The sequence below is a fragment of the Macaca fascicularis genome, chromosome X, assembly GCF_037993035.2.
Source record: "Macaca fascicularis isolate 582-1 chromosome X, T2T-MFA8v1.1".
Lineage (NCBI taxonomy): Eukaryota > Metazoa > Chordata > Mammalia > Primates > Cercopithecidae > Macaca > Macaca fascicularis.
The window spans coordinates 40329433-40341695 of record NC_088395.1 but is presented as its reverse complement, the minus strand read 5'-3'; the positions used below and the strand labels follow the sequence as shown (position 1 = coordinate 40341695).

The following is a 12263-nucleotide window of genomic DNA, read 5'->3' as shown; positions in this document are numbered from 1 at the left end:
GATTCAGCAGGTCGGGAGTGGGGCCTGAGAATGTGCATTTCTAATGAGTTCGCAGGTGATGCTGCTGATTGTCTGAAGACCACACTGAGAACCACTGACAAGGATTCTTTCCTGGACCAAATGTTAGTTAGGCTCCCCAACCTTCTTCTAGGTCCATCTGTGCCCGTTCTTGTAAAAACTCATATTAGTAAGAACCCCCTACTCTCAATATCTGATCAGTTCCTCACCCTCCACCATCCCAGAGTGATGTCTGATCACCCTGGCCAGCCTTCAGCAAGAGTCCTGTCAGGTTGGTTTAGGCAGAATGGGTACCACGATATCCCTTCTTAGTAATTTCCCATCCACTGACTTCACACTGCCCCTTGACTGTATATTCTCACTTGTCCATGCTGTACTTGGGGATGAGCCCAATCTCTTTCCTCTACTGCAGAATCCCATTGTAGTGGTCCCTATACCTATCTTGATGATCCTGAATAAAGTCTGGCTTACCGTGCTTTAACAAGGTGTCACTGAATTTGTTTTATATATGTTTTTAATTGGCAGATAACATGTTTTCATCACGTACAACATGATGTCTTGAAGAATATATACGTTGCAGAATGGCTAAATCAAGTCAATTAACAAATGCATTACCTTGCAGTTATCACTTTCTGGTAACAGCCCATAATATCCACTCTCTTTACATTTTTTCAAGAACAGTACAGACAGTCCTGACTTACAATGGTTCAATTTACAACTTTTTGACTTTACAATGGAGTGAAAGTGATACATAGTCATTACACTCTTCAACTTACTATTCAACTTATACTGGCGTTACATCCCAATGAAAATATCACAAGTCACAAGCGCACAAGAAGCATCTGTACATCGTCATTAACTATAGTCACTTCACTGTACAATAGATCTTTTGACATTTCTTCCCCTTAACTGTTAAGTATATATCCTCTGACCAACCTCTCCCCCTCCCTGCTAAGCACCCCACCCTCTGATAACCACCATTATACTCTCTACTTCTATGATCAATCTTTTTAGATTAGGTATTTTTTTCCTTTAATATCACTTAGCCTAGATAATCGTTAGAACAACCCTCTGAGATCAGCATCATTACCTCATTTAAGGAATGGGGAAAGTGGGACACAGAGGAGCTAAGTGACTTGCTCAAGGTAGCACAGTTGATGATGGAGCTGGATTTGAAGCCAATAGGTCAGCTCCAGAGCCCCTGTTCTTTCCCAGGTGCAGTTTGTTTAGTGTAGGGATCAGGATTTGTTCTGAGGCACATCTTGCACTCTTTCCCCTGACAGCACCTTCCTCCCAGCCCTGCCTCCTCCAGGGCCAGGAAAGCAGTGCAACAATGGTGGCTGTGGGTGGCTTTGTTTGTGCCTGACATTTCTCCAGGGTTTCTCTCCCCGGCTGCTCAATGCCTTCTGTTGTCTCCTAATTATTCAGGACCACATGCAGGCCTGGCTCCCCTAAAGTCTCCTGATATAATTTGAATCTGTATCCCCACCCAAATCTCAAATTCAGTTGTAACCCCCAATGTTGGAGGTGGGGTCTGGTGGGAGATGGTTGGATCATGGGGGTGGATTTCTCATGAATGGTTTAGCACCATCCCCTTTGGTGCCGTTCTTGTGGTAGTGAGGGAGTTCTCATGAGATCTGATTGTTTAAAAATGTGAGCATCTCCCCTACCCACTTTCTCCTGCTCTGGCTCTGTGAGACGTCTCGCTCCCCCTTTGCCTTCCACCATGATTGGAAGCTTTCTAAGGCCTCCCCAGAAGCAGAAGGCACTATGCTTCCTGTACAGCCTGCAGAACCATGAGACAATTACACCTCTTTTCTTTAGAAATTACCCAGTCTCAGGTATTTCTTTATAGCAATGTGAGAACAGCCTAATACACCCCCTTTGCTTTGGCATTCCATTGCAGCTCCTCGAAGACCCAAACTCTTCCATCAGCTGTCAATTTTGCACTAAGCACAGTTGGCCACTATTCCTCTCAGTGATACCTGCCTTCAACATGGGAAGCCTTTATCAAAGTTAGTGGACCTCTCAGGATGGAACTTAAGGTATTAACGTCACTTTTTTATCTGTTCATGCCTTCATTCAAACAGCCATTCTGTCAACATTTATTGAACATCTATGTAACAGATCCCATGCAATGTGCTGGGAATTGAAATACAGGGAAGACATGATCACCTATCTCAAGATGTTTCCTCAAGAGACAGAAGGACCAGGGAACATAAGTCCCATGATGGCAAGGATTCTATCTGGCGTACTCACTGCTGCCTAGAAAAGAATCTAGAGCATCATTTGTCCTCAATAAGTATGGAAGGAAGGAAGGAAGGAAGGAAGGAAGGAAGGAAGGAAGGAAGGAAGGAAGGAAGGGAGGGAGGGAGGGAGGGAGGGAGGGAGGGAGGAAAGGTAGGGAGGCAGGAAGAAAGGGAGGGAGGGAGGGATGGAGGAAGGAAGGAAGGAAAGGAGGAAGGAAGGAAGGAAGGAAGGAAGGAAGGAAGGAAGGAAGGAAGGAAAGAAGAAATTGAAGGGGAACCTGCTTGAGGGAGTGTCCTTTTCTTTCTCCCCAGATGTCAGTCAAGTCCAGAATATCCTCACTGTTTATGTGAATAATGTGTCCACTTGGGAGTGATGTTCAGGTCAACTATGAGCACCCAAAGTACTAAGCCCTGTTCAAGAAATGCCCCATTCCATCACATTACCCGACTTCAAACTACACTACAAGGCTACAGTAACCAAAACAGTATGGTACTGGTACACAAACAGACACATAAGCCAATGAAACAGAATAGAGAACCCAGAAATAAAGCCACACACCTAAATAAAGCCATACACCTAAATAAATCCACACACCACACTTTCTTTGACAAAGTCAACAAAAATAAGCAATGGAGAAAGGAATTCCTATTCAATAAATGGTGCCAGGATTACTGGCTAGCTATATGCAGAAGATTGAAACTGAATCCCTACCTATCACCATATACAAAAATTAACTCAAGATGGATTAAAGACTTAAATGTAAAACCTTAAGCTATAAAAATCCTACAGGAAAATCTAGGCAATACCCTTTTGGACATCAGCCTTGGAAAAGAATGTATAACTAAGTCCTCAAAAGCAATTGCAACAAAAGCAAAAATTGACAAGTGAGACCTAATTAAACTACAAAACTTCTGCACAGCAAAATAAACTATCAACAGAGTAAACGGACAAACTACAAAATGGGAGAAAATATTTGCAAACTATGCATCTGACAGGTCTAATACCCAGAATTTATAAGGAACTTAAACAATTCAACAAGCAAAAACAAAACCCCATTTTAAAAAAATGGGCAAAGAACATAAGCAGATACTTCTCAAAGAGTGGGCGCCTGTAATCCCAGTTACTTGGGAGGCTGAGGCAGGAGAATGGCGTAAACCCCGGAGGTGGAGCTTGCAGTGAGCTGAGATCCGGCCACTGCACTCCAGCCCGGGCGACAGAGCGAGACTCCGTCTCAAAAAAAAAAAAAAAAAAAAAAAGAAGACATACAAGTAGCCAACAACCATACGAAAAAATGCTCCACATCACTAAGCAGCAGAGAAATGCAAATCAAAACCACAATTAGTACCATCTCACACCAGTCAGAATGGCTATTATAAAAAGTCAAAAAGTCAAAAAATAACAGATATTGGTGAGGCTGTGGAGAAAAGGGAATGTTTATACACTGTTGGTGGAAATGTAAATTAGTTCGACCACTGTGGAAAGCAGTTTGGAGATTTCTCAAAGACCTAAAAATAGAATTACCATTCAACCCAGAAATCCTATTACTGGGTATATATTCAAAGGAAAATAAATCATTCTACCAAAAAGACACATACACTCGTATATTCATCACAGCACTATCTATAATAGTAAAGACATGGAATCAACCTAGGTGCCCATCGACGGTGGACTAGATAAAGAAAATGTGGTACATATACACCATGGAATATTATGCAGCCATAAAAAAGAATGAAATCATGTCCTTTGCAGCAACCTGGATGCATCTGGAGTCCATTATCCTAAGTGAATTAATGCAGAAAGAGAAAACTAAATACTACATGTTCTCGCTTATAAGCGGAAGCTAAGCATTGGGTACACATGGACATAAAGAAGAGAACGATAGACATCAGGGCCTAATAGAGGCAGAAGGGAGGGAGAAAGAAAAGGACTGAAAAACTACCCATTGGGTACTATGCTCACCGCCCTGAGTGATAGGATCAATCGTGCCCCAAACCTCAGCATCCTGCAATGTACTCATGTAACAAACCTGCACACGTACCCCTTGAATCTAAAACAAGAGTTAATTTTTTTTTTTTTTTTTTTTGAGATGGAGTCTCGCTCTGTCGCCCAGGTTGGAATACGGTGGCACAATCTCAGCTCACTACAGCCTCTGCCTCCCGGGTCCAAGCAATTCTCCCACCTCAGCCTCACAAGTAGCTGGGATTACAAGCACCTGCCACCACGCCTGGCTAATTTTTGCATTTTTAGTAGAGATGGGGTTTCACCATGTTGGCCAGGCTGGTCTCGAACTGCTGACCTCAGGCGATCCACCCACCTCTGCCTCCCAAAGGCTGAGATTACAGGCGTGAGCCACCGTGCCAGCCCCAAAATTTTTTTAAAAAAAGAAATGCCCTTTCCAAACTCTTGCTGCAACTTCTAGTCTCCTCCAACCAGGGTACTGGGTTCCCAGAAGGTGCCTAGGAAGTATTTGTGGCCCCCAAGGAGGCAGTGGAGGTAAAACAAATGCCATGCCTGAAATGAGAAGCAAAAACACTGAAAGGCTGGGCGCGGTGGCTCACGCCTGTAATCCCAGGACTTTGAGAGGCTAAGGTGGGTGGATCACTTGAGGCCAGGAGTTCGAGACCAGCCTGGCCAACATAGCAAAAACCCATCTCTACTAAAAATACAAAGATTTCCAGGGTGTGGTGGCAGGCGCCTGTAGTCCCAGCTACTCGGGAGGCAGAGGCAAGGAGAATTGCTTGAACCCAGGAGGTGGAGGTTGTAGTAAACCGAGATGGCGCCACTGCACTCCAGCCTGGGTGACAGAGCCAGTCTGTCACCTGTCTCGCAAAAAAACAAACTGAAGAAGAAGGGAAAGAGGGAGAGAGAGAGGAGCAGCTCATGGGTAAGCTGCAGCTTGGGAGACAAAATGGTCTTTTGTCTGGTACCGTCTCAACTTTAGCATCGAAAGTCTCTAGTCCAAGGAAACCCATCAGTCCTGGGCAAACTTGGCCTTTTGGTTACCTTAGCTTAGCTAAAGGGAAAGGAAGAGGGTGGGGTCTGGGAGAGGGTGAGGTCTGCATTTATCAAAAGTAGAAAGAGGACTGGAGAGACCAGAGCAAAAGAATAAATGTGCAAAGGGCAGTTCAATAATTTGTTTGTATGCCCGAGGTCTGGGACTGGATCTGGATTTTATCTTCAGGTCATCCACCAGGTCTTAAGGGTTTAGATTTTGGAATTGATAAACAAGGTTTAAATCTTTTGAACCTCCATTTTCTCATCTGTAAAATGAGCCAATTAATAGTATTTTGCTCATGGAGTTATTAAAAGGGTTAAACTAGATAATAAATGTAAAGTACTCAGCACCATGCATATAGTAAGTAAACAGTAGGTATCAGTGCTATTACCTGGCTTCTAGTGGTTGCCCAGTAAATATTTAACCCTTAGTGGCCCCTCTCAATCCCTAATGAAAGGGGTCAGGTAGAAGGCTTGGGGAGGGGGTGTGATTTTTGTCCCAGATTCGCAGCCCCCTCTTGACTCCTGCTAGGAGAGGGTAAAGTACTGAGGACTTGCCATTGACCTTTGTTGATGCAGTTAAGGGCTTCTAGGGAAGCAGGAATTAATCCAAGAGGGAGCCGGGTCTATCCATGGGCAAATGAATCTGACCAGGACCTTCATTAGCACCCTGAATGCCACCCAGCCATCCTCTTATATATCCCCAGTCCATTCTCCCTTCCACTCTCCTAGGTGACAACCTCCTCCGTGCGCTGCCACTTACAAGAGCTCCTCCTCCCTTGCAACCAATGGCTTTGCTTCCTGGCTTGCCCAGCAAACTGAAGCCATCGAAAAAGGACTTTGGCAGCCTCTGCCACCACATCTACCCACCAATATGCTTTCCCACTTGCCACTTGGGATGAACTGTCCCCTGCTCTTAGCTCAAGCCAACACCATCCCCTCTCATCCACGCAAGGACGGCTCCCACAATTCTCTCCTTTCCTGCGCTGTTAAATATTCGCTCTTCGCTACATCATTCTCATTAGCATAAGAATGTTTCTGATTTCTCCTTTTTTTTTTTTTTTTTTTTTGAGATGGAGTCTCGCTCTGTCGCCCAGGCTGGAGTGCAGTGGTGTGATCTCTGCTCACTGCAAGCTCCGCTGCCTCCTGGGTTCACGCCATTCTCCTGCCTCAGCCTCCCTAGAAGCTGGGACTACAGGCGCCCGCCACCACGCCCAGCTAATTTTTTTGTATTTTCAGTAGAGACGGGGTTTCACCGTGTTCGCCAGGATGGTCTCGATATCCTGACCTCGTGATCGGCCCGCCTCGGTCTCCCAAAGTGCTGGGATTACAGGCGTGAGCCACCACGCCCGGCCGATTTCTCCTATCTTAAAAAACTTTCGGCCGGGCGCGGTGGCTCACGCCTGTAATCCCAGCACTTTGGGAGGCCGAGGCGGGCGGATCACGAGCTCAGGAGATCGAGAACATCCTGCCTAACACGGTGAAACCCGTCTCTACTGAAAATACAAAAAAAATTAGCCGGGCGTAGTGGCGGGCGCCTGTAGTCCCAGCTACTCCGGAGGCTGAGGCAGGAGAATGGCAGGAACCCGGGAGGCGGAGCTTGCAGTGAGCGGAGATCAGGCAACTGCACTCCAGCCTGGGCGACAGAGCGAGACTCCGTCTCAAAAAACAAAACAAAACAAAACAAACAAACAAACAAAACTTTCCCTTGAGCCCACTTCCTCCTGCAGCCACTGCCCACTTCTCTGTTTCCCATAGAAACAAAATATTCAAAAGAGGCCAGGAGGGTGGCATGCGTCTGTAGTCCCAGCTACTTGGGAGGCAGGTGGATTGCTTGAGCCCAGGAATTCAGGTCCAGCTTGGGTAACATAGAGAGACCCTCTGTCTCTTAAAAAAAAAAAAAAAAAAAAAAAGAATTGTCTATATCTGTTGCCTCCTTTTCCTCTTCTCACCTCCCTCTTTTTTTCATTGTGAAATGTAAAGCTTGTAGAAAAATGCTGAAAACATTAATATACTCATAGGACCCAGCAATCCCACTCCTGGGTATATGCCCAAAAGAATGAAAAGCGAGGATTCAAAGACAGTATGCCAACATTGTATGCCAATATTCACAGCAGCACTATTCACAATCACCAAAAGGTGGAAAAAACCCAAGTGTCTATCAGCAGATGAACGGATAGACAAAACATAATACAGTCATTCCTCAGTATCCAGGGGGGGATTGGTTCCAGGACCCCAACAGATACCAAAATCTTGGGATGCTCAAGTCGCTTAAATGGTGTAGTACTTGCATGTAACATATACTTTAAATCATCTCTAGATTACTTATATCATACCTAATACAATGTAAATGCTGTGTAAACAGTTGTTATAGTATATTACTTTTCATTTGTATTATTTTTATGGTTTTTTTAGGGGGGTAATATTTTCTTTTTATTTTTTTTAGAAACGGGAGATCTCACTATGTTGCCCAGACTGGTCTCAAGCTCCTGAGCTCCAGGGATCCTCCTGCATCACTCTCAAGTAACTGAGACTACAGACATGGGCCACTACCTATAGTCAGTCCTTCAATATTTTCAGTCCGAGGTTGGTTGAATCTGAGAATGCCAAACCGACAATACCAGAGCCAACTGTCTATCCCTATCACAGAATAGTATTCAGTTACACGAAGGAACGAAATTCTGACACATGCTACAACATGGATGAATCTTAAAAATGCTATGCTAAGTGAAAGAAGCCAGACACAAAAGGACAAATGCTGTAGGATTCCACTTATACGAAATATCTAGAATAGACCCCTAGCCCGCGTGGCGTCAGCAGCGGCAGCGTGACGGCGGCGTGGCGTCAGCAGCGGCAGCGTGACGGCGGCGTGGCGTCAGCAGCGGCAGCGTGACGGCGGCGTGGCGTCAGCAGCGGCAGCGTGACGGCGGCGTGGCGTCAGCAGCGGCAGCGTGACGGCGGCGTGGCGTCAGCAGCGGCAGCGTGACGGCGGCGTGGCGTCAGCAGCGGCAGCGTGACGGCGGCGTGGCGTCAGCAGCGGCAGCGTGACGGCGGCGTGGCGTCAGCAGCTGCAGCGACTGCGTCAGAGGCGGGCGGCGGCGTGGGTGTTTAGTCAGGTCGCAGGGTGTAGCGGCAGCATGGCGGACTACCTGATCAGCGGCGGCACCCTCTACGTGCCCGAGGATGGACTCACCGCACAGCAGCTCTTCGCCAGCGCCGAGGGCCTCACCTACGACGACTTCCTGATTCTCCCAGGATTCATAGACTTCCTAACTGGTGAGGTGGACCTGACCTCAGCCCTGACCCGGAAGATCACGCTGAAGACGCCGCTGATCTCCTTTCCCACGGACACTGTGACAGAGGCCGACATGGCCATCGCCATGGCTCTGATGGGAGGTATTGGTTTCATTCACCACAACTGCACCCCAGAGTTCCAGGCCAACAAGGTGCAGAAAGTCAAGAAGTTTGAACAGGGCTTCATCACAGACCCGGTGGTGCTGAGCCCCTCGCACACTGTGGGTGATGTGCTGGAGGCCAAGGTGCGGCATGGCTTCTCTGGCATCCCCATCACTGAGACGGGCACCATGGGCAGCAAGCTAGTGGGCATCGTCACCTCCCGAGACATCGACTTCCTTGCTGAAAAGGACCACACCACCCTCCTCAGTGAGGTGATGACGCCAAGGATCGAGCTAGTGGTGGCTCCAGCAGGCGTGACGTTCGAAGAGGCAAATGAGATCCTGAAGCGTAGCAAGAAAGGGAAGCTGCCTGTTGTTAATGATCATGATGAGCTGGTGGCCATCATCGCCCGCACCAACCTGAAAAAGAACCGAGACTACCCTCTGGCCTCCAAGGATTCCCACAAGCAGCTGCTGTGCGGGGCAGTTGTGGGCACCCGTGAAGATGACAAATTCCGCCTGGACCTGCTCACCCAGGCGGGCGTCGATGTCATAGTCTTGGACTCGTCCCAAGGGAACTTGGTGTATCAGATCGCCATGGTGCATTACACCAAACAGAAGTACCCCCACCTCCAGGTGATTGGGGGAAACGTGGTGACAGCAGCCCAGGCCAAGAACCTGATTGACGCTGGTGTGGACGGGCTGCACGTGGGCATGGGCTGCGGCTCCATCTGCATCACTCCGGAAGTGATGGCCTGTGGTCGGATCCACGGCAGTGCTGTGTACAAGGTGGCCGAGTATGCCCGGCGTTTTGGTGTCCCCATCATAGCCGATGGCGGCATCCAGACCCTGGGGCACGTGGTCAAGGCCCTGGCCCTTGGAGCCTCCACAGTGATGATGGGCTCCCTGCTGGCCGCCACCACGGAAGCTTCTGCCGAATACTTCTCAGATGGGGTGCCGCTCAAGAAGTACCAGGGCATGGGCTCTCTTGATGCTATGGAGAAGAGCAGCAGTAGCCAGAAACGATACTTCAGCGAGGGGGATAAGGTGAAGTTCGCACAGAGTATCTCGGGCTCTATCCAAGATAAAGGGTTCATTCAGAAGTTCGTGCCCTACCTCATAGCGGGCATCCAGCACAGCTGCCAGGATATCGGGGCCCGCAGCCTGTCTGTCCTTCGGTCCATGATGTACTCAGGAGAGCTCAAGTTTGAGAAGCGGACCGTATCGGCCCAGATGGAGGGTGGCGTCCATGGCCTGCACTCTTATGAGAAGCGGCTGTACTGAGGACAGCGGTGGAGGCCAAGATGGTGGAAGGGGCGTGCCCCGGTGTCCCCCTTCAGGCGCAGCCTCCCGCCATAACTGAGTGGTCCACAGATTTGCACTATGGGTTCCCCATTTCCTTTCCAGGGAGAGAGTAGGGGAGGCCCCGAGGGGACTGCTGCCCCTCGCTGGGCATCCCCCACAGAGTCAGGACTGCTCTCTGGGCCAGGCTGCCCTGGGAGGCCTAGCCCAGCCAGCCAGGCTCTCAGGCCCTGCTCCTGCCTCAGGTCTTTCTTGCTGCAGCCTGCTCCAGCCTGGCCCCCACCCCAGGGGCAGGCGGCCCCTCCTGGCTTCTCCTATAGGGCACCTCCTTGCCCCCCAGCTCCCCAAGAAATGGCGCTCTCCTGGCCCTGCCTCTGGCCCTTGCCGGGCTGCTGCCCCCTCAGCCATGTGGCACTTCTGAGCTCCTGACCTAGGCCAGCGGGAGGTCTCTGCCCGGTTCTCTGGCCCTGGGCTCCAGTTGAGTCCTGCTCCTAGGGCCGCTCCCCTGTCCCTGGCCCTGAGGAGTACACTGCCCTGGTAATGGCCGCCTGCCCGTCGTTCCTGACTCACCACCGTCCCCAGGTGTGCCATTCCTGCCCTTTCCTCAGCTGCAGTTTAAGACTTTAACTTTGCACATTTTGGGATCACAGTTGCCACATTGTGGGTATTGGAATAAATCAAGCAGGTCTCAACGCCTCCAAAAAAAAAAAAAAATCTAGAATAGGCAAATTCATAGAGACAAGGCAGAATAGAAGTTACCAGAGACAAAGCTGAATAGTGGTTATCAAAGGCTAGGGAGAGGGGAGAATGGGGAGTTAATGCTTAATGGGTACCGAGTTTCTGTTTGGGTTTATGATGTTTTGGAAGAAGATAGTGTGAAAGTTACACAACATCGTGAATGTACTTAATGTAATTGAATTGTATGCTGAAAATGGTTAAAATGGCAAATTTTCTGTGGTACATATGTTTTACTACAATTTCAAAAAAATAATAATGTAATATGCCAAATGCCACAGACTTGTACAGTTTAAATGGGTGAATTATACCTTAATAAAGCTGTTAAAAATAAATAAAATTGTAAAACATAATTACACAGTTTAGTGAGTTATGAAGCAAACGCTTATGTAATGACCACTCTAATCAAGAACCAGAAAAATTTTAAGACTACTCTGGCTAACATAGTGAGACCCCATCTCTATTTTTTCTTTAAAAACGTATTTGAAAAAGTAAAAAAAAACCCATAACATTGCCAGCACCACCAAAGCATCCCTGTGTATCCCACCCATTCCCACTCTTTCTCCCCACTAACCTAACTTCTTGGTAATAATTTCCTAGCATCCTCTATGCTTTTACAGCCTAGGTAGGCATCCCTAAACATATTAGTTCAGTTTTGCCTGTTTTTGAATTTTATATAAATGAAATAACATAGAAAGTGTTCTTTTGTGTCCGGTTTCATTTGCCCATCATCATGTTTCTGAGATTCAACCATGTTGTTGGATATAAGCTACAGGTGGTTCATTTGTGGTGTTGTACGCTAGTGTTCCATTGCATTTTTTTTTTCTTTTGAGACAGAGTCTCACTCTATTGCCCAAGCTGGAGTGCAGTAGTGCAATCTCGGCTCACTGCTACCTCTGCCTCCCGGGTTCAAGAGATTCTCGTGCCTCAGCCTCCCAGGTAGTTGGATTACAGGTGCCCACCACCTTGCCGGCTAATTTTGTATTTTCAGCAGACAGGGTTTCACCATGTTGGCCAGGCTAGTCTCGAACTCCTGACCTCAGGGGATCCGCCAGCCTCGGCCTGCCAAAGTGCTGGGATTACAAGTATGAGCCACCACGCCCGGCTGCATTTGTATATTAAAATGTACTTATCCATTCTATTGTTAATGAATATTTGCTGCTATGAGCAGTTTATGCGTGTACATGCATTTCTGACGGGTATAAATCTTGGAGTGGAATTTTTGGTTCTCAGCGTTATGCATATCCTCCACTTTGGTGGATAATGCTCAATTATTTTTGAAAATGTTCTATTTCACACTCCCACTAACAGTGTGAGAGTTCCTGTTGTTCCATCTCCTTGCAAAGACTTAGTATTGTCACTCTTAAACTTTAGCCATTCTAGTGGGAGTGTAAGGGTATCTCCTTGTGGTTTTCACTTCCATTTCCTTTCTCACTAATAAGATTGAGCCCCTTTTTGTACATTTATTTGCACTCTTTTCCTAAATGCTTGTTCAAATATCTTGCCCAATTTTCTACTGTGTCTGTCTTTTGCTTAATGATTTGTAGGAGTTTTGTTTGTTTGCTTGTT

General features: G+C 47.5%; 1 pseudogene; it reads left to right on the top strand.

Moving 5' to 3' along the window:
- The first annotated feature begins 8197 nt into the window (after positions 1-8197).
- On the top strand, positions 8198-11034 carry LOC123571258 (inosine-5'-monophosphate dehydrogenase 1 pseudogene; annotated as a pseudogene).
- The last annotated feature ends 1229 nt before the right edge of the window (positions 11035-12263 follow it).